The sequence below is a fragment of the Psammomys obesus genome, unplaced genomic scaffold, assembly GCF_907164565.1.
Source record: "Psammomys obesus unplaced genomic scaffold, mPsaObe1.curated_primary_1811, whole genome shotgun sequence".
Classification (NCBI taxonomy): domain Eukaryota; kingdom Metazoa; phylum Chordata; class Mammalia; order Rodentia; family Muridae; genus Psammomys; species Psammomys obesus.
The window spans coordinates 3,619,580-3,644,484 of record NW_026596162.1 but is presented as its reverse complement, the minus strand read 5'-3'; the positions used below and the strand labels follow the sequence as shown (position 1 = coordinate 3,644,484).

The 24,905-nt window shown below is 47.3% G+C and overlaps 1 protein-coding gene across 11 annotated transcripts in view; it reads right to left on the bottom strand.

Annotated features, from left to right (window-relative positions):
- The window catches only part of Rreb1 (ras responsive element binding protein 1), a 126,639-nt gene extending 106,669 nt beyond the window's left edge, over positions 1–19,970 (bottom strand). For 4 of the 11 annotated variants that reach the window (XM_055595115.1, XM_055595106.1, XM_055595116.1 and 1 more), the window contains exon 1: positions 19,631–19,893. The gene's annotated coding sequence lies outside the window, so the exon portion shown is untranslated. Of the gene's footprint in view, positions 1–18,196; positions 18,344–18,702; positions 18,803–18,970; positions 19,066–19,630; positions 19,894–19,922 lie in introns of those variants that run through there. The other 7 variants (XM_055595109.1, XM_055595113.1, XM_055595110.1 and 4 more) reach the window with 5 other exon arrangements.
- Positions 19,971–24,905: the final 4,935 nt, after the last annotated feature.

Below are 24,905 nucleotides of genomic sequence, written 5' to 3'. Positions count from 1 at the left end.
TATACCCTGGACTTCCAAACCAACCTGCCCTCTCCTGCTGGGACCTCGGCCCCTGCTTGTGCTTTTCCTGGAAGTGCAGACCCAGGCCAGTGAACCTCTCTGAACCCTGGCCTTCCCATGGGAACTTGGCTCAGGGTCCATAAGCCTTGTGGATTCCTTTCACAACATAAACTCCCTGGAGGCAAAAACCACCACGCTTCACCTGCCAAAACCTAAACCAAACGCCCTAAACACTACAGCTGCTCAATTAAGGCTATTTCAACTGAAGCTGAAGGCAATCAAACCGTGTGCAATGCTCTCATCAAGCAATCATCAAGACACATGCATTAAGGTGTAGATAGAGCATCCATGGCAAAAACTGACGAAATGGCGGGGGGTGATTCATCTCGAGAGTGCCCGAGCAGCATCCTAGCACCAGTATAACGCGTAGGTATCAAACTCAGGAAGGAAAACAGCAGAGAACACCGGGAAAGGGAGGGGGGAAGAAAGATTACTCCTAACTCCATGGAAACGGGCCATAAAGCTTCCTGGGAAGCTATCATTAGCTATGGTATATCATGATATGCCATAGCTATTTCTATGATGTTAGAAATACAAATGTCTCGAAGCCTCAGTCTCCTTCCTTTCAAAGGAAGACAAAGGGGACCGGAGCGGCAGCTTGGTAGCTAAGAGCTGAATGTTCTTATGCACCCATGTGGCAGCTCACAGCAGTTTCTAACTCCATTTCCAGAACAGCCAATACCCTCCTTCTGACCTTCATGTGCACCAGGCATGCACACACCACACAAACACATGAAGGCAGAGCAATCATGCACATAAAATAAACCTAAAAGCAGTATTTTTGATAAATAGAAGGGAGAGAGAGTAGCTGCTTCCTACCAGGTAGTGACGAACATCACACACAGGTGGGTTATAAATGGTTCCTCCTCCCAACCACCTTTCCCCACTGATCACATATACAAAAGGCACCCTGGAGCTGCACTTTCAGATGCCTCCTGATATCCTGGTTCCCCAAAACCCTGCTTCAGCTTAGGAGGACCCCACTTCCTCCTGCACATGTCTTTAACTCCAATGTTAAAAACTAATCGCCTGGCATGGTTTCACATGCCTGTAATCCCAGCGCTCTGGGAGGCAGAAGCAGACAGAGCTCTGTGGGTTTGAGGCTAGCCTGGTCTACAAAGAGAGTCCAGGACAGCCAAGGCTACACAGAGAAGCTCTGTCTCAAAAAAACAAAACACAAAACTAAGCAATAAAAGGTTGATAGCAACCTAGAAAATTGTGAAGTATATCGGTTTTAAGTGATAAAAATGAGTATCTTGAAGGTCTGTGTGAATAAGGAGAAGTTACAGGGGCCTGCATACCCTTTCCCTAACCCTTTCAGCTGGCTCCTTTAGTCTGTGAGTAGAGGCTTTGAAATGTAGAAAGTCAGGCCTATAAAAAAAATTATTTCCTCCCCAGAGGACAGAGGACTCTGAAAACTTCAGAGTCCAAGGGAACACTGTGTCTACAATAATTATTAAACCACTAATTGTCTGTGGAGCCTGCTATCTGACTTCTTTCACACCCACAATACTTTAAAGCCCTGGGCATGGGCCCCTTCCATGGCTGCCTCATCCATATACAGTGAAGGAGGTGGAGCAGGGCCTAGAGAATCTGAGGGGCAGAGACTGATGTGGATGAGGGCAACGGTCATGCAGAACAGCAGAGAGCTGGTACCTCCACAAATACAGCATTCTCTGTTTTATGGGGCTTTATCAAGATAGTGAACTATCATCTAGCCCACTGTTCACGGATTCCTAGAGTGCATTCAATCCATGAGGACAGACAGACCAAGAATCATGAAAAGTAAATGGCCTGTGTTGGACTCTTTGAGGAGGCTTGTGCGTATCAGGCAAATGGTCTAACACAGAGCCACAAGCCCAATCCTCACAACATTTTTGGGTGGGGGGAAAATGACTCTCTGTCCTCTTAAATCTAATGAACTTAAATATGTGCCAGTTAGCAGAATACAATAAAGGAAGTTTTTAAACAGTGTCTGACTGAATTCTATTTGCTGCAAACAAATTTTCCCACCTTTCAATCATCTTCTCTTCTTTTTAAAAAAAAATCTTTGTAGTGCTAGGGATCAAACATTCCACTAATAAGCTATACAAAGCCAAAGCCCTTACTTACCACTTAACAGCACTTAGTAAGGTAGTCCATAGCCCTGAAATGGCAGCTTGCAAAACCAGCCAACATTTCTCACATCTCCACTCTACACAAGACCCACAAACCCTACCCTGCAAGCATCTCCTTCACAACTGTCTTATTCTGTCACCAAATCAGCTTCCCACTTTCCTGCTGCAGTGTGCAAATGGCCCTTTTCGCTGATAAGTACGTCTTGTTTTTCCTTCTCCACATGGTAAACCCTTCATGGCTGAGGCCTCACTTCCTCTTTGCCCAGCCACTTCTCTTCTTGCATCTCTGCCATATGGTCTTGTCTGTTGCCAGGTGCTGTGGAAGTTTAAGTCAGAAACCATCCCCATAGCCCCTGTCTTCCCAGAGCCTGGTACCTGAACTAGGTGTCAAGGCAGAGTGACCAACACAGGCCCGCTGATGGGACAACTCACAGTTGAGAAATAAAGAACACAAACTTAGCTTAATCCAGTTGGCTTCTCATTCCATGTCCACTGAAATTCCCAAATAGCACCAGCAAAATCACAGATTACAATAACAGAGTGTGTAGGCAAGTGATAACTGAGCTGGTGGCACGTAAAACTTAAATTCTTTTTCTAGTGTTAGAACAGCCCTCCTTTACAGACCCACCAGATGCAGAAAGCGCAACCCTATGGGCTCAAGGGTGCCCAGCAATTCTGGCCCAGTTCTACAGCTTGCCCTGTAGAGAGCAAAGCACTATGGTGAACCCCACCCCAAAACACTGAGCGAGATGGGCTGTTTTCTGACTACCCCCCAATCCATGGGTCTCCTGTTTATGAAGCAGAACAGCTCCTCAACAAGGTAGCTCCTCAACAAGGTAGCTTATGCGACTCTCTGATCCCAGCACTTGCAGGCTAAAGCTGGAGGACCAAGAATCCCGGGTCATCCTGGGCTACAAGAGTTCAAGATGAAAGAACAAGAAAACCACCAAGGAAACTGAGGCTGTCTGAGCTGATCTAGGCAAATCTAAAGACAAAATATTAGTTCAGTTCTGCTGTCCATACTTCAAACCACAGATCACTGAGCTAAGAGGATCACTGCAGTAACAGTTCAGACCAAATTCTCTTCCAATGTTCAAGAAAATAACAAGTGATTATTAAGCGGGGTGTGATGGCACATGCCTTTAGTCTCAGCCTTTAATCCCAGCTCTTGGGAGGAAGAGGCAAGTGGATCTCTGAATTCAAGGCCAGCCTGGTGTGTTAGAGGTATTTCCAGGAAAGTATAAGCTACAGAGAAAAATCCTGTCTCAAAAAAACAAAACAAAAACACAAGTGATTACAGCAAAAACAATGCACTGGTTTTAAGACCCTTCCAAAACCCAGACCAAAAAAAATAAATAAATAAACTCACTTAGAGAGTGTCTACTCTAGTCAAAAGTGGCTTCAGACAAGTCTTACTTTAAAACAGAACTTGGGGGCTGTCGACTTTAATTTTAACATGGGTTTCCGAGGGAGAGGTTCAGAGAGCGTCCTACCTCCTATTCTATGAAATACACATATTCTTTGAGGTCACCTTTCCCAGAGTGACTTGGTGAAAATTCCTTTGTGAAAATACCCCTCCCCTCCAGGTCCTTTCCCACAGTTATGGGCCCTGTGTTTTGTTTTAGTGTCTCCTATACCCACTTTCAATGAGCACCCTACAAGACAGCCCCTTCTGTGAAATCTCTGCTTCCTTCTGACCATCAAGGAGGGACAATGGTCTAACTACACACATCTAGCAGGTGTGGTAGGTCTAACTCACTACTCCAGAATGAGCTGTTTCATGAGTGAGAGGTTTCCAGAAATCAAAAACCCCATCACAACACAACTTGTTCTCGTTCATCAGTCCCCTTGATATGCATCATTCCTAAAAATTTCAAGGAATGCTTGTTTTCTGAGTCAGTGATGCCTTTATGGATAGGCAGTTTGGCAGAATAGTAGCCAAGGTCCCCCGGAGTCCACTTCAGCAGCTGATTCTACTACACGTTGCCTCTCTGGGTCTCAAATTCCTTATCTGAATCATGGGGATAATAACTGTACCTACATCACTGGGTCAAAGAATTGTGAACCATGAATGAAATGACGCACATGAAGAACCTGGGACAATGGCAGCTACCATGTTCTCAACACATATTAGCTATGAATGCTGCTCTTAGCCACCAACCAGACTAACGCCATTAGAAGGGTGAACTTGAAGTATGATAACCACTTTAGGTTGTTGTGGCAGAATGGAGTCACGCAGAACTCCAATGTTATTTGCAACTTCTCCACAGGCACGCTAGACAGATTTGTTTATGGCAGGAATGACCATACGGTAGCTCCTCCTGTCTAAGACCAGATTTCTAATTGGCTGTGGTGGTGTGCAGGTGTTATCCTCGAACTCTGGGGTGAGAAGTAGAGGACCGTGAGGTACAGACCAGCCTGAGCTATGTATAGGTCACCCCACTCCCACACACACCCTCAAAACAAGACTGGTTTTCCTGTATTCAATCTTCCACTGAGAAGCCAGAAAACACTAGGGCGGCTATCAGACTTCCTGAGACAAGCCTGCATAAGCAGCTCTTCCAGAACGACAACTGGGTGAATTTTAGCTTTTTAAAGTCACATTTTACTTTGTGTTATGCGTGTCTGGGTGTGCACAGGCCACAGTTTGTGTGTGAAGGCCAGAGGACCGCTTGCAGGAGAGTCAGTCCTCTCTTGCCATCAAGTTGCTCCGAGCAAGCACACCCAGGCTACCAGGCTTCCCAACCTCATCTTCCCTGACTGGGCCTCCTCTTCCTCTTTCTCCCCACTGCTTCTGAACGTAACTCGACCAGCGCTAACCACCACCTCCCCGAATACACGTAACATTCCCTCCCCTTCTTCTAGGCGCTAAAACGATGTGATCCTCTCTCAAGCCATCTTCTCTCCACTCTCTGCTGCAGAGCACAGTGACAGTCACAGCGCACATGCCGCCGCAGCTCAGCAAGGGCCACTTCGAATTAGAAAAAAGGGTGTACTAGTTGTCCGTTCACGTTATTTATTAATCCTTCTCATCACTTTAATTTACTACTGCAAAGAAAATGACTTAAGTTAAAACCTAACTGAAGACCTTTTCTCAAAGCTCTCAGTTTTATATAATGAACTTACTTAAGACTTACTGTGGAACTCTGATAATGGTAGCGAAATGACATGACTTCAGAGAATAAAATAAGAATTAAAATTTCTGCCAGGTGTGAGGGCACACATCTTTAATCCTAGCACTCTGGTGGCAAGAGGCAAGAAAATCTGAGTTTAAGACTGTAGTGAGACACTATCTGAAAAAAAAAAAAATCAAGATTTATTAAGATTTAAAAAACAATTTGCAAAAAATATACAAAGCCAGAGAAAACTACACGTGATTCCCAATGTTTGAAACAATCTATGATTGCCAAGGTGTGCTTTGTTAAAGTCAAGACTGAATTAGCACTGAGGCTGAGCCTCCTGCCCTACGGAACCACAGTAACGCATATATTTCAAATGAGCTTTTTGTATAAGTTCTAAAATAAATCTGCTTTTGACTCACTTAAAATTAAGGAAACAAGGGCTAGAGATGTGGCTTATTGGCAGAGAGTGTGAATGCTTTATTCCCCAGAACCTCAAAAAAATCAAGACGCAAGGAGATGCCCACCTTACTCCGATTCTTACTGCCATACACCAAACATGTACTGCACTTTAACATCACTCTTCTGAGGAATAAGAAGAAGTTTTTTTGTTTCATGTAAAAAAAAAAAAAAAAAAAAAAAAAATTTTTTTTTTAAGACAAGGTGTCACTATGTAGACCAGGCTGTTCTGGAATTCTGTATAGACCAGGCTGTCCTTGAATTAAGACATCAGCCTGCCTCTGCATTGTGAGTACTTGGCTTAAAGTCGTGTACCATCACAGCTGCCAGTTGCAGGATGGCCAAGGCTACAAAGAGAAACCCCACCTGGAAAAACCAAAAGACTGATAATGGTGAAAGAGAAGCATCTTTGGGGCTCTGTGACTTTGGGTTTAACAAAAGGACAGAGACACCCAGGTGCCATATGAGGAACTTCTGAATAAAGCTTGCTGGGATTCTGAAGTATTCGCCTTAACCATTTCATCAGCCTCAAGAGCTTTCCAACCAAAAGCTTCCATTTCATCCACAGGCAACAGACAGAGAATACACATCCAAGATATGCTAGCGTCCCCCGAGTCTGTTAAAGGACACCAAAATAAGTGGGTAGACTGTCCGAAAGTGGGTTCCCATGTTTGACTCCTGAATAAACTACTGATACCAACTGCAGACATAGCTGTCTATCTGGAAAGCAATATTTACGGCCAGCTTAGATGCCCAAATCCACCCATCCGCCAAGGTCATAGTGGGGTGAAGGCCTTTCAACTTTTTACATAATGCCTTAAAAAATCTAAATTTCCACACTTTACAATCTCAAGATTATTTTACCCAGTTTTATTTTCTTTTTTCCCTTCCCTCCCAAGCATCCCCTAAGCTACCGTTTAATTCTGAAACAAGGTGGTGTGCAGCCCAGGCTGGCCTTGTAGCAGGGGGGATGACCTTGAACATCTTCATCTTCCTGGCCTCCATCTCCCAAGTGCTGGCTAGGAGTATAGGCTTGGCATGGTATCACAGCCAGTACAGGGGGCTATTTCAATTTTTAAAACAGGTAGGGAAATTCAACTGCATTATGTGTGGTAGTGGAAGACTGAACGAAAAAAGTGGGCAGGAAAGGGTCTTTGGCTTCTCCACATCTTCTGTTCAGTTCTTTTATCAAATACAAGTCTGAGGAAAAGTGTGGTCTCAGCTGTAACGGGATTTATGGACCAGTGATATAAAAACATAGTATCCCAAGCAAGAGATGGAGCTGCGTGGGGGTGGGGCAGTGGGGGTGGGGCAGTGGGGGTGGGGAGTACTGTGGGATGTCCAGGTTCCATCAATCAATACTGATAATGGAGCTGGGGGGGGGGGGTGTTGAGCCTTTAAATCCAGCACTCAGGAGACAAGAGGCAGGCGGAGAACTGAGTTCAAGGCCACCCTGGTGTCTACAAACCCAGCTCCAGGATGGCCAAGGCTACAAAGAGAAACCCCCGTCTGGAAAAAAACAAAAGACTGATAAGGGTGAAAATGAAGCATCTTTGGGGCTCTGTGGGCTTGCCTGAGGTTTTAACACATTTTGAATGGCTTCAAACAAGCACTGTCCAAATTTGGAGCGCTGGTAAGTTAGTCTTCCCTGTGAGTCCATCTTAGAGGTGGACCCAACTCAGGCACCAGGGGTGGCTATGTAGACAGAGTAAGGCAGACACTCCCTCCCCCAGGAAGCAAGAGTCCTCCCTAAGAGAAGGCTACTTGCTGCTCAGCTCTGGAACCCCATGGAACTTTCGGGGGAGTCAGATTGCAGTACTTCCCTTCGTGGCAAGAGCACAGGGGACACGCCTGCATGCCAGCCTCCAGTGTGTACCAACTCAGCGGAAAACACTCTGCCTGGTTCCAAAAAAGACTTCTGTCAGCTAGGGAGAAAAGTTAGGCTGCCTGGGTGGTGGGTGGCCTACCTGCCATCAGCCCGTGTACAGAGGCCAGACAGACAAGTACTCCACAGGGACAAGTCTCTACTCCCTCATGGAATGTCGAGGTTAAATCTTTGTCTTTGGTATCCGGGAGAGCCCCGGATACACACAACAGGCACACAAGTTTACGGTCAGATAAAATATTGATGCAAGTATCTAAGGCAGTTTGGGCATCAAGTGACCCACTGAGGAGGGCCTTCATGTGGTTCTATCGAAGAACTAAGTTGGAAAAAAATCAGGTCATGAAGGCAGCCCTGATATGAGCAGTCCTGAGAGTCCTAGCTTGGTTCTTCCCATGAACTCTTTGCTCAAAAATTAAACAAATGTATCGAATGAAAACACACCAGCTCTTAAGGCTTGTATGTAAAGGGCTGGTGAGATGGCTCAGTGGGTTAAGGGTGCTTGCCACCAAGCCTAACAACCTGGGTTCCATCCTAGGTATCAACATCGTTTCAAGAGACAACTGACCTTCAAACATGCACCACATCAGGAAGGCTCACACTCACAAGTAAATAAATGTAATTTAAAACAACAATACTACTACTTTGTGTGTTCACCTCACCTGAACACTATTCAAAAGCTCAGACCACAGACAACAAACTGTCCCTGTTCCCTTTAGAACAGGGGGGGGGGGGGGAGATAAAGAGAAGATTAAGAAACCCACTCAACTGCTCCCATTTTGGAAGCTACCTAACATCAGGTGCATGCCTATTAATCCTAGCAAGTGGGAGTCAAAGGCAGGCGGTTCTCTGAGTTCAAGGCCAACCTGGTCTACAGAGTGAGTTCCAGGACAGCCAAGGCTACACAAGAAACCTTGTCTCAAAAAACCAAAACCAAACAAACAAAAAAGCATCCCCCCTCTTATCTAACTCTCTGTAAGTCCCAGAGACCTTCCTATCTTTACGATGTGTCAAGTCCACTTCAGCCCCCCATTCCTATGTCCATATCAACTCCAGGCCATCACTAAGCTTTCAGACACCAACTTTCTAACTGATCTTACAGACACAAGGTGAAACCAGCTGCTTTCTAGCTGGGCCTACTGTCTACTGTGGGTAGGCGTGGGCTTCAAAATGCTAATTTCAAAATGCCACTCCCGGCCAAATAGGTTTTACAGCTTTCCTGGCTCTTCAGTACCTCAGCCATGATGCTCTAGCCCCTACCTACTGGCCACACTTCTATGCAGTCCTTGCATTCTTGTCTCTTCCTCCTTTAGAGGCATTTCCTCTTCCAACCCCAGAGTCTCTGAGCAAACTGTTCTCTGAAGTGCTCTCTTTCCTTAGTCTTTTAGGTACTCTCACAAAAGTCACTTCCATAGGATGCATTTTTTGACCCTGAATCCTCCACTGACTGCTTCCCTCTGTCATGTTAACTTAACGAACAGGCCTTAATGTGTTGCCAGTCACACCTCTCTATACGTAGTATGTCCTCTGAGAGGCTAAAGGCCAGCTAGCAGTCTTTCTCTCCTTTAATAAAGACTGGATGATTATCAGCATCTTCTCATAATACATAAATATTTATGTATATTATAAAAACAGAAAAACAAAATACCATGGGAACTGTAAATTCTATAGAAAGTTACCTGTTTTCCAAAGAGACTGAATTGCCTGATACAATATTTAGTTGTTTTTGTTTTCTTTTCTTTTCTTTTTTTTTTTTTTTTTGTTGTTGAGACTGGGTCTCTTTAGTTTGACCAGTTGGCCTCTTACCCAGAGGTCCTCCTGCCTCTGCCTCCCAAGTACTGGGATCAAAGGTGTGCACTACCATACCCAGCCTGATGCAGTCTTTAAAGAGCCTAATTTAGCTCTTGAATGTGGGTCTTTTACAACTTAGTAGTTAGATACAAACGAAGGGGCCAAAGATTCAAACCTTGGCGGTGGGACACTTGTCGAGCATCCACAAGGCACTGCGCTCACCACCACCAGTTCAATGCAGGTGTGGTCCCTCATGTCAGAGATTCCAGCACTCAGAATTAAGCAGAACTTTAAACTTGGGACCAGCCTATACACAGGGACATCCTGCTTTGTGCCTCCCAAAAAAAAAAAAAAAAAAAAAAAAAACCCAAAAAACCAAAACAAAACACACACACACACACACAGAGTACTATGTACTTGCCTAGCCTGTGCAATACCCTGAATTTAATACCCGGTACTACTCAACAAAGGTAAACTACACTGGATTCCAAACTTCAAGTGTTTAGCCAAATACACAGATTTAATTAACCACTCTATGGGAACCACTTTGAGATGTTCACTGAACTCTTCCATAAAATCATTCTCCAAACAAATGTCCTACAGTAAAAAAAGAAAATGACTTTTCAGAAATCTTACTTTTGGGACTGGAGAGGTGGCTTGGCAGTAAAGGGCACAGGCTGTTTCCAGAGGGTCTGGGTTCAATTCCCCACTCACAACAGTCTGTAACTCCAGTTCCAGCGAGTCTGATACTCTCACACATGCATGCAAACAGACATACATGCAGGCAAAACACCAATGCACAGAAAATAAGAATAAATCAATAATTTTAAAATGTCTTACTCTCTAATCCCAGCACTCCTAGGCAGAAGCAGGCAGATCTATGAATTTGAGGCAAGCTTGGTCTACACAGAAAATTCCAGTACAGCCAGGGCTACGTAGGGAGAACCTTTCTCAAAAAATAAAATTTTTACTTTCTACATCAGAAAGGAAGTAAGTTAAAATAGAACTGTTGACTGTATCTGCCAGATCTGAGTTTGACCTACAGCTAGCCAGCTAGCTAGCAGGTAAGAAGACTAAAAGGACATGAGCATTACTGAGGGACAAAGCTGTGCCTATGTACACATTTGGCAGTATAAATATATTTTTTGTTTGTTTTTTTGACACAGGGTCTCATGTAGCTCAGGCTGACCCTGAACTCTCTATTGAAGTTGGATAACCCTGAATTTCTGATCCTCCTACTTCCACTTCCCAGCACCTAAGGATTACCAGGATAAGTAAGCTACCATGCCTGAGGTTTGCTTTCAGTCAAACCTTCAGACTTCAGCCTCAGAAAGGATGCTGTGAATTTCTGTTCTTTAAGGTCTGGTTCTGGTAATGGTGGTTATCTCTCTCTCTCTCTCTTCATGTGTGTGAGATTATTTAGCAAGGAAACCCATGTGCGTGGTTTTATACTGTGGTTTGTTTTTTCTTGAAACGGTATCATGCACTCCACAAACTAGCTATAACTGAGAATGACCTTGAACTTCTGATCCTCCTGTCTCCACTCCTGAGTTCTGGGAGTGCAATTCAGAACTTCCTGGATGCAAGCGCTCTACAAACTAAGCCCCAAAGCTGCTGTTTTGAAAGCCCCACTCCAATTCTCCAGCCTCTGTTTCTAAACAAGGTGCATATCTTTTTAAGAAGGTTAGAACTGAGATGATTTTATGTATTCAGAAGCATTTCGGTCCACACAGTTTCAGTCAACATAGAGGCCAGTCCCCTGAAACAATGACAAGTCATCATTACTATGACTTATAACTAATATCTATCAAGCCTGTACACACACACACACACACACACACACACACACACACACACACGAAGGAAGAATGAAGGAAGATCCATATCCTGTTATGGTTCTGGTTTGGTTAAGTTTTAAGTCTAAGTAGTAATGGGGTGGGGGTGAATTACACAGACCAACACTCCCATTACCACTAATGAAGCAAAACTCTAACTAAGCAGAGAAAATGGGCCCACTCTTTGGTTCTCTGAAATGGTCTGGTCTTTGATCTGAGTGCCCATCTCTTCTATTTAATGTAAACTTCAAACCAAGAGCCATGAAAAGTGGTTATAATTAGTAAAGGCCCCAGTGTGACAGCTTTTAGGGAGACCAAGCATTCAAAGTCTTTTTTCTTTCTTTCTTTCTTTCTTTCTTTCTTTCTTTCTTTCTTTCTTTCTTTCTTTCTTTCTTTCTTTCTTTCTTTACTGAGCCAACTTTTAAGATTTTGGAAATCCAAGTCTTTCCCATCAATGTATCTAGAACCAAACCATGGCGTGACAGGGATGCAGAAAAATGTGTGTGTCTGTTTCCCTCGCTGAATTTACAGTGCCACTTAGGCCTCAGCTCCAAATTACATGTGGCTCTTCTCCAAAAACATTTGGTTTTTGTATCAGAATTTAGCACACGCTAAGGCACCAATAAACATTCATCAGGCTAGGTGCTAGGGAGGGAGAAAAAAAATGTTCTTGAGGTAGGAAAACACTGAGAGAGGAGGGGCTATTCGCTAAGGAGGATCTAATATTCCCCAGAAGACAGGGTTTGGGGGGAAAAAAAAAAACAGTAAGAAAGAATTCTAGCTGCAGAAGAGTTGAGGACACAGCCATGGTGAAGGGGGGCTAGCATGAGCTGAGGCTGGAGAATGGACACAGAAGCAAGCAGCTGATGGGAGGTCTTTGCTGCCCTTGGGAAGGAACTTTGCTTTCTTCCTGTGGACACAGGGAGCCAAGGGCCTTTTTTTTAAGCACACAGACAATACACACCACTCCGTGGACAGTGCAGGGTAAACTGCAGAAGGGAGTAGCTGGTGACAGGAAATTAACTTAAGAGCCATTTGCAACACCAGGAGGGGTTCTCCCCGATGTGGGGCCAGCCATCGGAAGACAGTGAGGTGCCTGGCCTGCCTGCCTAGGGACAGTGTTTTCTTCAGCTCCCTTTCTAGAAGGGAAGGAGATGGCTTTCGTTTTTTTTTTTTTTACAAGTACCTGCAGGGCGAGGTGCCTGAAGGTCCTAGCTTCAGTTCAGGTTGTAAAAGGAACGAGCTGGGAGTTGCCCGTTCATAGGTGAGAGAAGAGGGTAGGAAAACAACTGGGCGCTGGAGGCAACAGACTCATTCCCAGGCAAGGGACTGAAGGGTGTCTGCTAAGCCGTGGCACTGAGTGTTCTCAGCACAGCTGGTCCACGGGTGTGAGAGACAAAAGCTGCTGCCGTCTAGAGGCACACAACACTGCTGGCAGCCCAGAGCATCACAGTCCTTCCTGTTCTGCAACACTGTCTCCTTCGCTCTCAATGCCAGGCCTTGCCTCCTGCCTGTGTGCAAAGCACAGGGTGGTGGTGGCAGCACAAGAGCAAGGTTCAAACCAAGTGGTACGTATGTCTCTCTCCTGACGCATCCAGACACTTCCATCTACAGTCCTGAGAACACACACTCCCCATCTCTTCACCTCCATCCCTGGGCCCTCTCCTCCTTACCTCCTTATCCCAACCCCTCTCAAGAAGAGACATGTGGACCAAAAACCCGGCTCAGAAAAAAGTGCCCTCAAAAACAAAAACACATAATTATGTAAGGATCTTACAAAAATTTGAGAAACAAAATGAAGAGAGACTATAAGTGCCCAAAAGCATCAAGCAAGTAGGGGCTAGTCCAAACACTTTAAAAAAAAAAAAAAAAAAGTATACTCCACATAACTTGCAAAATGAGGGAGCCCTGACAGAGGCTGAAGAAATGGTGGGAAAACTGAGCCACCTTCAAGGGCAGCTTCCTGTCAGCTAAATCACCCTTGGTTGTTTTAGAAGCAGATACTAAAAGGGTTTTCAAATATATTTAACACCACTCAACATTTTCTCCACCCTCAAATTGTCTGTAAAACTCTGAACCTGCCTACCAAACTCCCTTACAGGCATATAATAAAGAGCCTACCTGCTTTATTGATGTGTGCACATTCAGTCTATCTGTGAGATGACTACTGCACCCCCCCACCCCACCTCCCTTTTCCACTGGCGATCAAACTGGGGGCTTCGAGCATGCTAGGTGGCTACTCAGCGGAGTACCCTGAGCCCAACTACTGAAAAGTAGACTTTTTCTGGCTTGGCTCCTGGATGGCTGGGGTTGCATATTCAAGTCTCCGAGTTGCATGGGGACGGAGCTCGGGAGGTGTGTTAGCATCTCTGATCTCCAGTCCTTAAAGGCTGACAACCATTCCTTTGAAGAGTAAGTCACAAGGTTGGTACTCACCCTTTCCTTAAAGCCCTTCCCTTAAGTGAGCCCCGAAGAATGTGCTGGTTGTGTCTGCTCCCCACAATGGAAGCAGAAAGTGCAGTTTCCTCCTCCCCCGTCAACTCCCATTGAGAGAAATGTGTGGGCAAATCCAGCCAAAAGTAAAGAAACTGCACAAAATTCTGAGTTCTGAAAAGGAAATCTGGAGTGGATACCCACAAAACTTCCTAGACTCAAAATATATACCACTTTCTTCCATATATAGATTCTGACTTTCTGGAACGTTAATTTTATCCTTGCAACAATGCCATGAGGTGGAAAAGCTACTGAAAAGATATGTATAATCACATTCAACCAGCAGCCATGCTGCCAAGGGTTCATGTGTGTGTGTGTGTGTGTGTGTGTGTGTATGTGTTTTAATTCCCTTATACCTTCAAATTGAAGCAGAAAACTACTTCCAGAAGGGTCTGGCCTTGTTAAAAAACCCCACCCACAGAGAGAGACATCCAGTGTGTATTAAATGCTAAGCCCTCTGTGGCCAGGCTGCTTCCACCCAGCAGCTTGCTGGGCTCCACTTGGGAGCCAGGGGTCTGGATGGACCTAGCTGTCAGTCAGTGCTGATCTGAGTATAAACTTAAAATTTTTGCTAAATGTCTTCACAAAAGGATGCTGACACTTAGTCCAAGAGGCTACACCCTAATGGGGAGTTTGGGGGGAGGAAATGCAAAGGCGATTCATCTACCAGCCCACCGAAAGCTTTTCTAACAATCCTTCCTCAGTCTTGGAAAAGGGGGTAAAAGGATGAAATACCAAGCAAGCTCAGGGGAAAAACAAATAGAGCATTTAAAAGCTTTATCTAATTACCCCCACTGAGACTTTTTCTCTTCAGTCTGGCTGTCTGACAAAACCAGTGGGGGGTTTTCATTCTCTTTCTCCACCCCGTGAGTTCCCTCAGGTGAATCGCAGCAGTAGCAGCCAGTCCCCAGGCTCTGGCCTTTAAGGAGGTTTTCAAATTCTCTTAGCCTTAGTTGCCTGAATCACACAGGACAAACAGTCTCCGCCCTCTCCCAGTGCTTTGTCTGAGGCACCTATTCAGTCACCTTACCGATGGGCAGACGGCAGTTAACCTGCAGCCCGAAAGCCCATCAAGGCAGGATTCAGGACCACAGCTCCCTGGCCCTTCCTCCCTACCCACCCCCCACCTTCAGCTGTGAGTTCTCCAGGCATGCTCGGCTGCCCTTCAGACCATGTTGGGCACCCAAGGGACGTGACAAGAGAGACCTTGTGAAAAGCTGGACTGATGACACAGCCCGACCAGACTAGCTAACTAGGAAAAGCTCCTCCCCACCTTCCTCATTCTTCTACCTCTGCAGTAAAGAAAACACTAGCAGACAGGCTTCCTTTCCTTGGTCGGCTTGCCATGTGGGAGTGGGGGAAATTAAAAGTAAGTGATGCATTTCAGAAAGCACATCTCAAGCCTCCCTCCGGGCTCAGCTGGTACACCTTTTACCTCTGATCTATCCCCCACCCCTGGGCATGAAAACCATTCTTTGACCCCTGCATGCATCTGAAAGAGGGAACTTGATTGTTTCTACTCAAGAAGCACAATCTAAATCTAAAAATTGGGGGATGGGGGTGGGAGAGAAAACCTATCTATCCATCTCTTAATTATATTTGAATATAAAAAATATGACTCAACAAGGCCTGTTTGATAGGTCAGGAAGACACACATAACCTTGAGGCAGGGAAGCTTCTGGCTTTCAGCAGGCCTGCCACTCAACAGGAGTGATAAGTTTCCAGCCTCCAATTCAACCCAACTTGCATCTTTCATCTCCATGAAAAACTTCCAAGAACCTTGAAACACACTTAAGGCAAAACACAAACCACAGGACATTTTGCCTCCCAACACCTGTCCAGTCCTTCCAAATATATTCTAAACCTAGAATAATTATTTTTAAAAGGGTTATCTATAAGCTGGCCTGAATAAACAGAGCCAGGGACATTAGGTAGCACGGACCAGAAACAGCCTCATCCACATCTAATCTAGGAGGAAAGAAAGCAATTGTCCTCTCCTCAGGGGAGATATATCAGTTACTGTTGATACTGCACTTCTGTCTTTAGAATGCAAATACGTCTAATAAAATACAAAGGGTAAAACATCACTTTGTGGAATATGTAAAATTTCCAAAACAAACATAAAAACCTGTTATTAATGCAAAAAGCAGGTGAAGTTATACACATGACAAGTTCAACCTCTTAACAGACGAGAAAGTCATCCCAGACAAGCCTGCAAGCTGCCATTTGACACCACAGCACGGAGTCAAGAGAATACTGAGCTTCAATTAAAGACACTTACAAAAGATTATTTGAATATAATAACACAAACAAAAACCAACTTTTAACATCCTACCTTTCTAGGTCAAAGAACATGGAGGATTCAGAAATTAATTAAACCTAGTAAATAATGTAAAACAGGGAAGGACTCCCTTTCAAAAAAGGCTTCGGTTAATTTTAGCATCCTTCTGTTTAGCTGCTTAGCAACCCTTATCCTATGACCTTCTAAGCACCACCTACTTTTCAGAAGGATAAGGAATAGAAACATCAAAAGGACCCACTTCTAACTGCTTCTAGAGAGCCTGTTTAGCCAATTTTTGTAAAAGTTTATATTAACTATGCCATGCAAAACCCTAAGAGGATAGAATTTTTCAACTTCATTAACCAGGAAATTTACTTAGCTGAAGCTGTTAAGTGATGTTAGCAAGTGAGCACACAATAGCAAGAAAGACTTCTACACTGACCTAGGAAGTAAACCAACACAGCAGTTCAAAACAGAAAAAGTAGAAAAAAACAGAAGTTTGCTAACAGCTGCTAGCTAGTGCCTGACTTGTGGCAGAAAACCAATGTTTATTGTTGATCGGATGAGGACAAATAAACTTAGGCATCATTTTCCTCCTTCCTACCTGTGCTGGATGCAAATGAGCTCTCTCAGATGGTTCTGCCTGAATAAAGGCCCCTTCCATCAAAAGGTCACTTGTTGGAATGATGTAAATGGTCAGGAATGGATGTACCACCTGTACCAGCTTAGTCAGACAAATGCGTCCATGGTAAGGGTTATACCGTCTGAGTTTCTGCTGAGAAATAAATCGGTATCCAGGGAAACACCGAGGATAATATTCCACGTACCAATGAGCATCAGCAGCATTTCTTAGTGAGTAAAGCATTTCTTAAAAACAAAACAGGCTGGAAAGACAACTAGCTTACCTTAAAAACACTTTGTGCAACCGAGACAGAGCAAGTTAATTAACCCAAAATGGAGAAAGGAAAACAATTAAATCAAAGTACTCCTCTCTCCTTTCTTTTGTAAAAACTGGGGAAGGTATTTTTTTCACACATTTAAAACATGATTAGGGCCATTCAAATGTTCATCAGTGTAACCAAATACATCAAAGCAAGACCCATCAGGAGATAGCCCAATTCGCAGAGGTAAAAACAAAACAAAACAGGACAAACACACACACACACATACACACACACACACACACACACAAAACTCCAAACCTTTAAAAAGAGCCCACCCTTGTACATAATGTTTGAAGAGAACAGTGAACTCTTTCCGGAAAAAAAAAAAAAAAAAACAACAACTCTGGATTCTAAGGGCGCACAGAATTTTCTTAAGAGTTTTAATCAAGACTTTAGCCTCCAACTCAGACTTGCGGGTTAAATTATCTCAGAAACTATACCTGCCTACTCAAGAAAGCATCAAACCTAGAGGATGTGAAAAGACATCAACACATTCTTTTCTTGGCTGTTCTCATTTCTCCGCCTTCCACTCCAATTAACTATTGCACAATGCACTTCGCACTCAGACACAGACCACCGTATTTATCTGAAAAGCTAATCTCACAACCAGGGGATGCACAAGCAGCAAGTCAGCCTTTGCACAAGTCATGTGCAGAAACGCTTTGCCAACTTCCAACATCTTTATCCAACAGGCGAGCCTTCTTCCCCACAGGCTTTCACAAGGATCTGCTTAGCTCTAAAACTCTAAAACAAGACCGAGGGTTCCCCAGGGTTGAGTAATCTAATGATGAAAACCTGAGGGCAAGGTTTTCAACACCCCCCAAAAGTTGCTTTTCATCCACCCCTGGTATCGGTCTCCAACACCACTACTACCAGTGCCCCCCAAAGAAGAAAATCCCCTCCGAAGTGCCCCGAATGTGTGCTGCTGCTGGCTCTGAAGCCGTGTAGAATTTCGTAATGGAATGTGAACTGCTCGTCCGGATCTGGGCTCACGTTCTATCTCTTAACCAGTAAGGAGCGAGGGAGGGCAAATCTGCTGAGCAAGGAAAAATAACTTTCCTCCTCTTTTATAACCCATCACGGATGCACCGCGAACGAGGGACCCTGGCAGCACGCGGCGCCTGTCAAGCGGCCGAGCCCGAGCCCAGTGGGGTCCCCACGCCCCGAGACCTCGGCCCGCTGCCCACGGGCACCGTCGCCGCGCCCCGCACTCACCCAAGGCCGGAGAGAGGGTCACATCCTCGACGAGACCCTGGCCCTGTACAGAAAACACACCGCCTCCCAGGGAGGGGGCTGGCGACGGGAAGGACCTCCCCTGCTCCTTAGCAACCATTAAGGTCGCAGTTTCCTAAGAGACCGTGAACGGGGAGGGGGCGCGGGGAGCTGGGCCTGATGGGGGGGGGGGGCTCGTGCTTCCCGTCCTCGTCGGTCCCCCCCCTTAACGCCACCGCGCGCCCCCAGGGTCCCCCACCCTCCTCGCTCGGCGGTGCGGGCCGGGGTGTGAGGAGAACGGCAAGTCCCAGAACTCCAGAAAAATTGGTCCAGCGGGTGGCGGACAAAAGTTTCCGAGCGCGCTCCACAGCTGGGCGGTGGGGCGGGCGCGGGCCCCGCCTCGGATGCTCCCGGCCTCCTTCCTGTGCTCGTGACGGCGCCGGGCGCGAGCCCCCCCCCCTCCGCGATGCAGGCTCGCCCCACGCCGGGGGCTCCCCCAAAACTCGTACCCGGTCAGCCTCAGGAGTCACCAACAATACGCGTCGGCGCGGCCCGGGGCGCCGCTTCCCCTCCTCCCCAGCGACGGTGGTCGCCCACGGCCCCGCCGCCAGCCGGGAGCCCGCAGAGGGCGCGGGGCTGCGTGCCGCCCCTCCCGGCCGGCGCCGTCCGCCCGGGAGGATCAAAGTCCGCAGAGCTGGGCGCGGCGGATGCTTCCACCGAGCAACCCCAAACGCACGGCCCCCGCGCCTGCACCCCGGGTGGGCACCCCCCGGATACCTTGCGGCGGCGGGCGGGCTCCGTCATCTCCCGTGCTTCCCGACCCGAGAGGGACTAGAAAGTATGTAGGAGAAAAGTTTCCCCTCCCACATGGGGGGGGGGGGAGGAGGAGGAGGAGGAGGATGTCGGGGGAGAGAGGGCGGAAGATGGAGAGCAGTGCTGGGAAGATGTTTCTGGCCGCGGTGCGCGCACCATCCGAGTCCCGGCGGTGCTGGTTAAAAATAAACTCGGCGGCGCGGGTCGGGCCGGATTCCTGCGCTCGGACGGCTAATATGGATGCGCATCAGGTCCTGCTGGCGGGGCGCTGCGGCTGCTCGCGCTGGGAGCTGGTTGGCAGAGCCGGCGGCTCGGGAAGGGGAAAAGGAGCGGAGGAAGGGGAGGAGGAGAAGGAGGAGCGGCCGGGCGCTCAGCCCGAGGGGAGAGGGCTGCCTGGCTCATCCCGGCCGCCCCTACCCTACAGCCCCGACCGAGGCGCACGCCGCGAGGCGTGGGGCGCGCGGGTCCTTCCTGCCAAACGCCGAGTTTCAGAAGTACACCGCGCTCTGCACACTTCACCCTCCCCATCCCCAAAAAAGTTCTTTAAAAGGTCGCTCCGGCGGTGCCCCGGACATCTCGCAGTCACCCGAGGGCTGCAAGCGGGGACCCGGGACGCGTACTTACGGCCCCGCAGGGTGCTGGGCTCCCAGACATGATGCGGTGGGGACCGGTGGGCTTCGGGGAGAGAACGAGGAGAGATGCAAACTTGTTCCGGAAAAGGAATCAAAATGGCGTTTCTGGATGTGCAAAGTTCATCAACTCCGCAGTCACTTCCCCTCCTCCTCTTCTCCCACGGGGAGGGCGGTGGGCGAGGAGCTGGCGACCCCTTTGCCCCAGCCGTCTTCCCGGCCCCCGCCTCGACCCCCTGCCCCGCTTCCTCGCCCGCACGCTCGGAGGCTCGCTCTCCCCCTCTCACCCTGATAAGTAGACACATCACGTGTTGCTCCTGCGAGTCTCCTGGGGACGTGTTACAGGGCTGCTGCAGCGGCCGCGGCGGCTCGAGCGGGGGGAGTCGGGAGGACCGCGGTACCCGGCTGTCCCTGTCGTCACCCCCGCCCCAATTTTAGCGAGGCAGCGGCGTTGGCCACCATCCCGGGATGGATGGAAGCGGAATCCCCACCTCACCCCCTACCGAAGCCCCAAATTTGCCCCAAGCCCTCCCTAGGGGCCAGGGGCGGGCCCGGCCGCCCGAGGGGAAGGGTCTCAGCGGCCGCAGCTGAGCGCAATTCCGACCCACCCAACGCTCACTGATGGCCACTATCTCCGGCCACCGCGCCCCCTCCCCTCAGCCCCTCACTGCCAGTGGCTCTCAGCCCGCGGCTTCCCATCACTTTACTACACGGTTTGTTTCACTATTTTAACGGAGGCAGAGATGCCGGGAGGAGCTTGGCGGGGGGGCGGACGCCCGGGGCGCCCGAGAGGGTAGTGTGGTGACGGTGGACCCCAGATCCAGCGCCGCTCCCCTGAATCTGAAAGAGGAGCCCCACCCGCACAGTTCCTTCTCTACGCGGTCCTCGCCCTGCATCCAGGTGGGGCGAGTAGAGGATGGGGCCGGAGATTAAAGAGCAGGCGCTTCACCCCGCCCCCAACCTCTTGCTTTTTTTTTTTTTTTTTTTTTTTTCCTCCCAGGTTGGTCCATCCCACCCGCGCAGCGACTTCGGAGCGTGCTTCTCTTCTAACAAACGCAATGGCCGTAGACTTTTGTTAACTTTGCCTTCTCTCACAGCCAACAAGTGATGCTTCAGCCGAGGCTGTCTGCCCGCGAGGGGCCTAAGGATGGCGTCTACCGCCACCTTGTCCCCACCCCGCGACGGAATGGCTGGTGCTGTGTCATCCATGGCTCCCTTCAAGGCGTCAGGGAAGCCACATGCAATATCTCTTTCTCTCAGAGGGCTCCTGTTTCAACTCTGAAAAGCACGGTTCCTCCTGAGAGGCTCTCTCCATCCCCAGGGCTCCTGAAGCCACCACACTGCCTTGGCCCAAGTTATCACAGAGCCCAGAGAAACCAGGCCTCAGCTGTGCTTCCTCCATAAAGCAGCTGACATGTTTCCAACAAGTAAGCCAGTTTCTACGTAGGTTCCAAAAGGGACTTGTTCTCTGCCTTTGGACACCTCTTCAGAAAGACACACACATACCACCTTCACCACCACAATTCTGAAGATAAAAGCACGGAAAATAGGACTATAGTATTTTGCATTTGGGACTACTTAGTTGATGTACATGCAGAAAATTTGCTACAGGCTGTTTACTATGACCTTTGCCCTGGCTCCACCCCACGGGCTCCTCGTGGAATGCTGAACACCCTACAGTTGTGAAGACCTTTATGGGCTTTAATTCGAAGCCTTCCTTCTAATGTACTCAGGTTGGGGGGGGGGGGAGACAGAGGTGTCTGTCTGGAGGTAGAATGAACAAATGAAGCCTGGCCAAGATAGAATTCTCTAGAACTGAATAAAAACAGTTGGACCATTACCCCTAACTTGAGATAAGTAGGCTAAACCACAGACTGGGAGGGAACTGATTCAGCTGGCTGTTTCTTTGACTTCCAGTCATCAAAAATAAGTTTTCAGAACCTGTTACATTTCCCAGGGTCTACTGTTTACTGAGCAAAACTCTATCTGGTGAAATTTTAGCAGTAGCATTTTTTTTTCTTTTTCTTTTTCTTTTTTTTGACAAGGTCTCCAGGCTACCCTTGAACTTGCTAGCTGAGGATGACCTTGAACTTATAACCTTAGGGCCATCATGCCCCATTTATGAAGTGCTAGCATGTGCTTCATGCTAGGCAAGTATGTTATCAGCCTGAGCAATACCACCTTTCTCTTTTTTCTTTCTTCTTTCTAGACAGGGTCTCACTCTGTAGCTCTGGCTGTCCTGGAACTCCATATGTAGACCAGGCTGGCTTAGAACTCACAGAGATACAGCTGCTCCTGCCTCCCAAGGGATGGGATTAAAGGTGTACACCACCACACCCTGCCAACTCCACTCTTCTAAGCCTCCTGCCTACTCCATCCTGTCTCCCAAGTGTTAATATGAAAAGTTGTTGAGGACTAGTCTGCTGAGGAAGTGGGTTGGTTTTTAAACAGAATAGGTTGCATGATCATCACAGAAATTAGTTTTGAGCTTTCAATTTATAACCTGTTCCATGGGTGGTCAAGGATGGGCACTCCAACAATGCTATCTTATTTGTCTCTTGGGAGACAAAGGGTTTTGGTTTGTTTGCTTGTTTGTTTTAATGTATTTTGTTTGTCACTGGCTTTTGTATGCCAGGCTAGGCACATACTTATCATCCTTCTGCCTTTACCTCCCAACTGCTTAGATTATTGGCTTGCATTATCATGTTGGACCATGAACAGTACCAATATCAAAGTTGGAGTTTTAATTTGCAATTTAACTTATTCTGTAAATACTTTAAAATGTCCAAAGTTCCATGGGTTCTCATGACAAATCACTACCATTTTCATACTATGAAAATGGCAATTAAAAAGTCACCTTTAGAGCCAGGCATGGTGGTGCATACCTGTAACCCTAGCACTCTGGGAGGCAAAGGTAAACAGATTGCTGTGAGTTTGAATTCAAGGCCAGCCTGATCTACAAAGCCAGTCCAGGACAGCCACAGGGAAACCCTGTCTTGAAAAACCTAACAAACAAACAAAAAAAAAGAAAAGAAAAAGTCACCTTTAAACTTTTTTATTCTAGCTGGGTGCTCTGGTACATACCTGTAATCCCAGAACTCTGGGAGGTAGAGGCAGGGGTATCTCTGTGAGCTCAAAGCCATCTCGGGCTGCAAAGCAAGTACAGGATAGCCTAAGCTACAAAGAGAAACCCTGTTGGGGTTGGGGGAGGACTTTTTTATTCTTATGGGGCATGGTGGCTCAAGCCTCTAATCCCAGCACTCCAGAGGATTGCCGTGAGTTCCAGGCCAGTCTGGGCTATAGTGTAAGACCCTATCTCAAACCAAAATAAAAGTACAAAATAAAGCACTAAAATGAATTAAATTTAGCCAGGCAGGGTGGAGCATGCCTTTAATCCCAGCACTCTGAGAGGCAGAGGCAGGCCCATCGCTGAGTTTGAGGCCAGCCTAGACTACAAAGTCCAGGATAGCCAAGGCTACACAGAGAAGCCCTACACTGAAGAAAGAGAAAGAAAAGGAAGGAAGGAAGGAAGGTTCCACCAAATTTGTACACAGATGTCCAGTACAGCTGTAGTCATAAGAGCTTAAAAAGTAAACTAAAATTTGAAGGTGGTTGAGATAGACCACCAGGTAAAGTAATTTACTGCCCAGCCTGTGATTTGAGTTCAATCCACAGTGAAAGGAGAACGCCTACTCAGCAAAATTATCCTCTGGCCTCCAACCTTGCACCAAAGCCATGCATCCACATGCCTGCACATATGTGAACACACACATACACACACACACACACACACACACACACACACACACAAAACAAATGGAAGTTAGCCAGTCATCGTGGTGCACACTTTTAACCCCAGGGCTCAAAAGACAGAGACAAGAATATTACTGCAAGTTCAAAGCCAGCCAGAGCTATTTATATAGGCCCTGTCTCAGAACAACAAAAATAAGAGAACTGAGAGATGGCTTAGTGTTTAAGAGCACTTGCCACTCTTCCAGAGGACCAGGTTTCAGTTCTCAGTGCCAGCATCAGGCAGCTCACAGCTGTTTGTAACTCTAGCTCCAGGGGATCTGATGCCCTCTTCTGGGTTCTGAGGGTACCAGCATACTCAATAGACACCTACACACACACATGCACATCAAAAGCCAAAAGGGCAATCAATTGAGCAAACGTATAAACCAACACACATAAAAGCAGTATTGTACCAAATTATGGGCCTTGTCCTGAAACCAGTAAAGGCTCTCGGGTAAATGGATTAAAATACGGACAGGAATTAATGGGTGAGAGAGCACAGTTACATAAGCAAGATTAAACGCATATAATTTTTCAGTATTATCAATGAAAAACCTTGGGTACTCAAGGTGTGGAGCAGAGAGAATTTCCCAGATGGGGGGGGGGGGGGCTTCCAGAAAAACATCTGACAGAGGTGAGAAGGTGGGGTTAAGGAAATCAGTACCAAGCTTGTGTCCGAGGTAAATAAGAGAATAACAGAAATGGGGGTGGGGGAGTCTGGAGGGGGAAGCCTGTTTGCGGTAGAAGGTGCCACAGTGACTGGAGGTACAAATAAAAGGAAACCATGGCTATGCCTCCCAAGTGGATAATGAAGATGAAGAGGTGGGCACTGGAGAAGACTGCCTGGATGAGGTGGCACGCTCTGCTGACTCTTAAGAGACATGTAGGTGTCTCCCAGGCAGGGAGGAGGAGTCAGGGCACACCAGACAGAGAAGTCTGGGAGCAGCCAGCACAAGGGCACAAAGGCACAGTACAAGGTCAGACTCCTGAACTGCAAATACCTCCCTCAGTGACAGCAGCCTGGGAGGGAGGAGGGGGAGGCAGCAGGGATGGGGCTGGAACAGCAGCCAGGGGGCCCTGCAAACCACTAAGCAAACTTGGGCCTCATCCAAGAAAGAACACACAGAGGACGACAGCCAGCCCCCCTCATGTGTTGTGGAGAATGGTCTGAAAGATGACAAGATGAGACAGGAAGACTCATTAGAGTTAGTAGAAGAGCTCACCTCGGAAGGAGTAAAAACTCAGTCAGGCGCTGTTTCTGAGGTGAAGGGGGGGAAAACTGATTCAAGACATTAGGCCGCAAGCGCAAGCGGGGCGTGGTGGCACATGCCTGGAATCCTAGCACTTGGGAGGTTACAGCAAGGGGATTGTAAGTTCAAGGGGAGGAATATGGTGAGACCCTGTCTCCAGAAAGAAGAAAAAATAGGCCATAGAAAGAAGAGAAACTGACCAGTTGAATACAAGAGACAGAAAGTGAA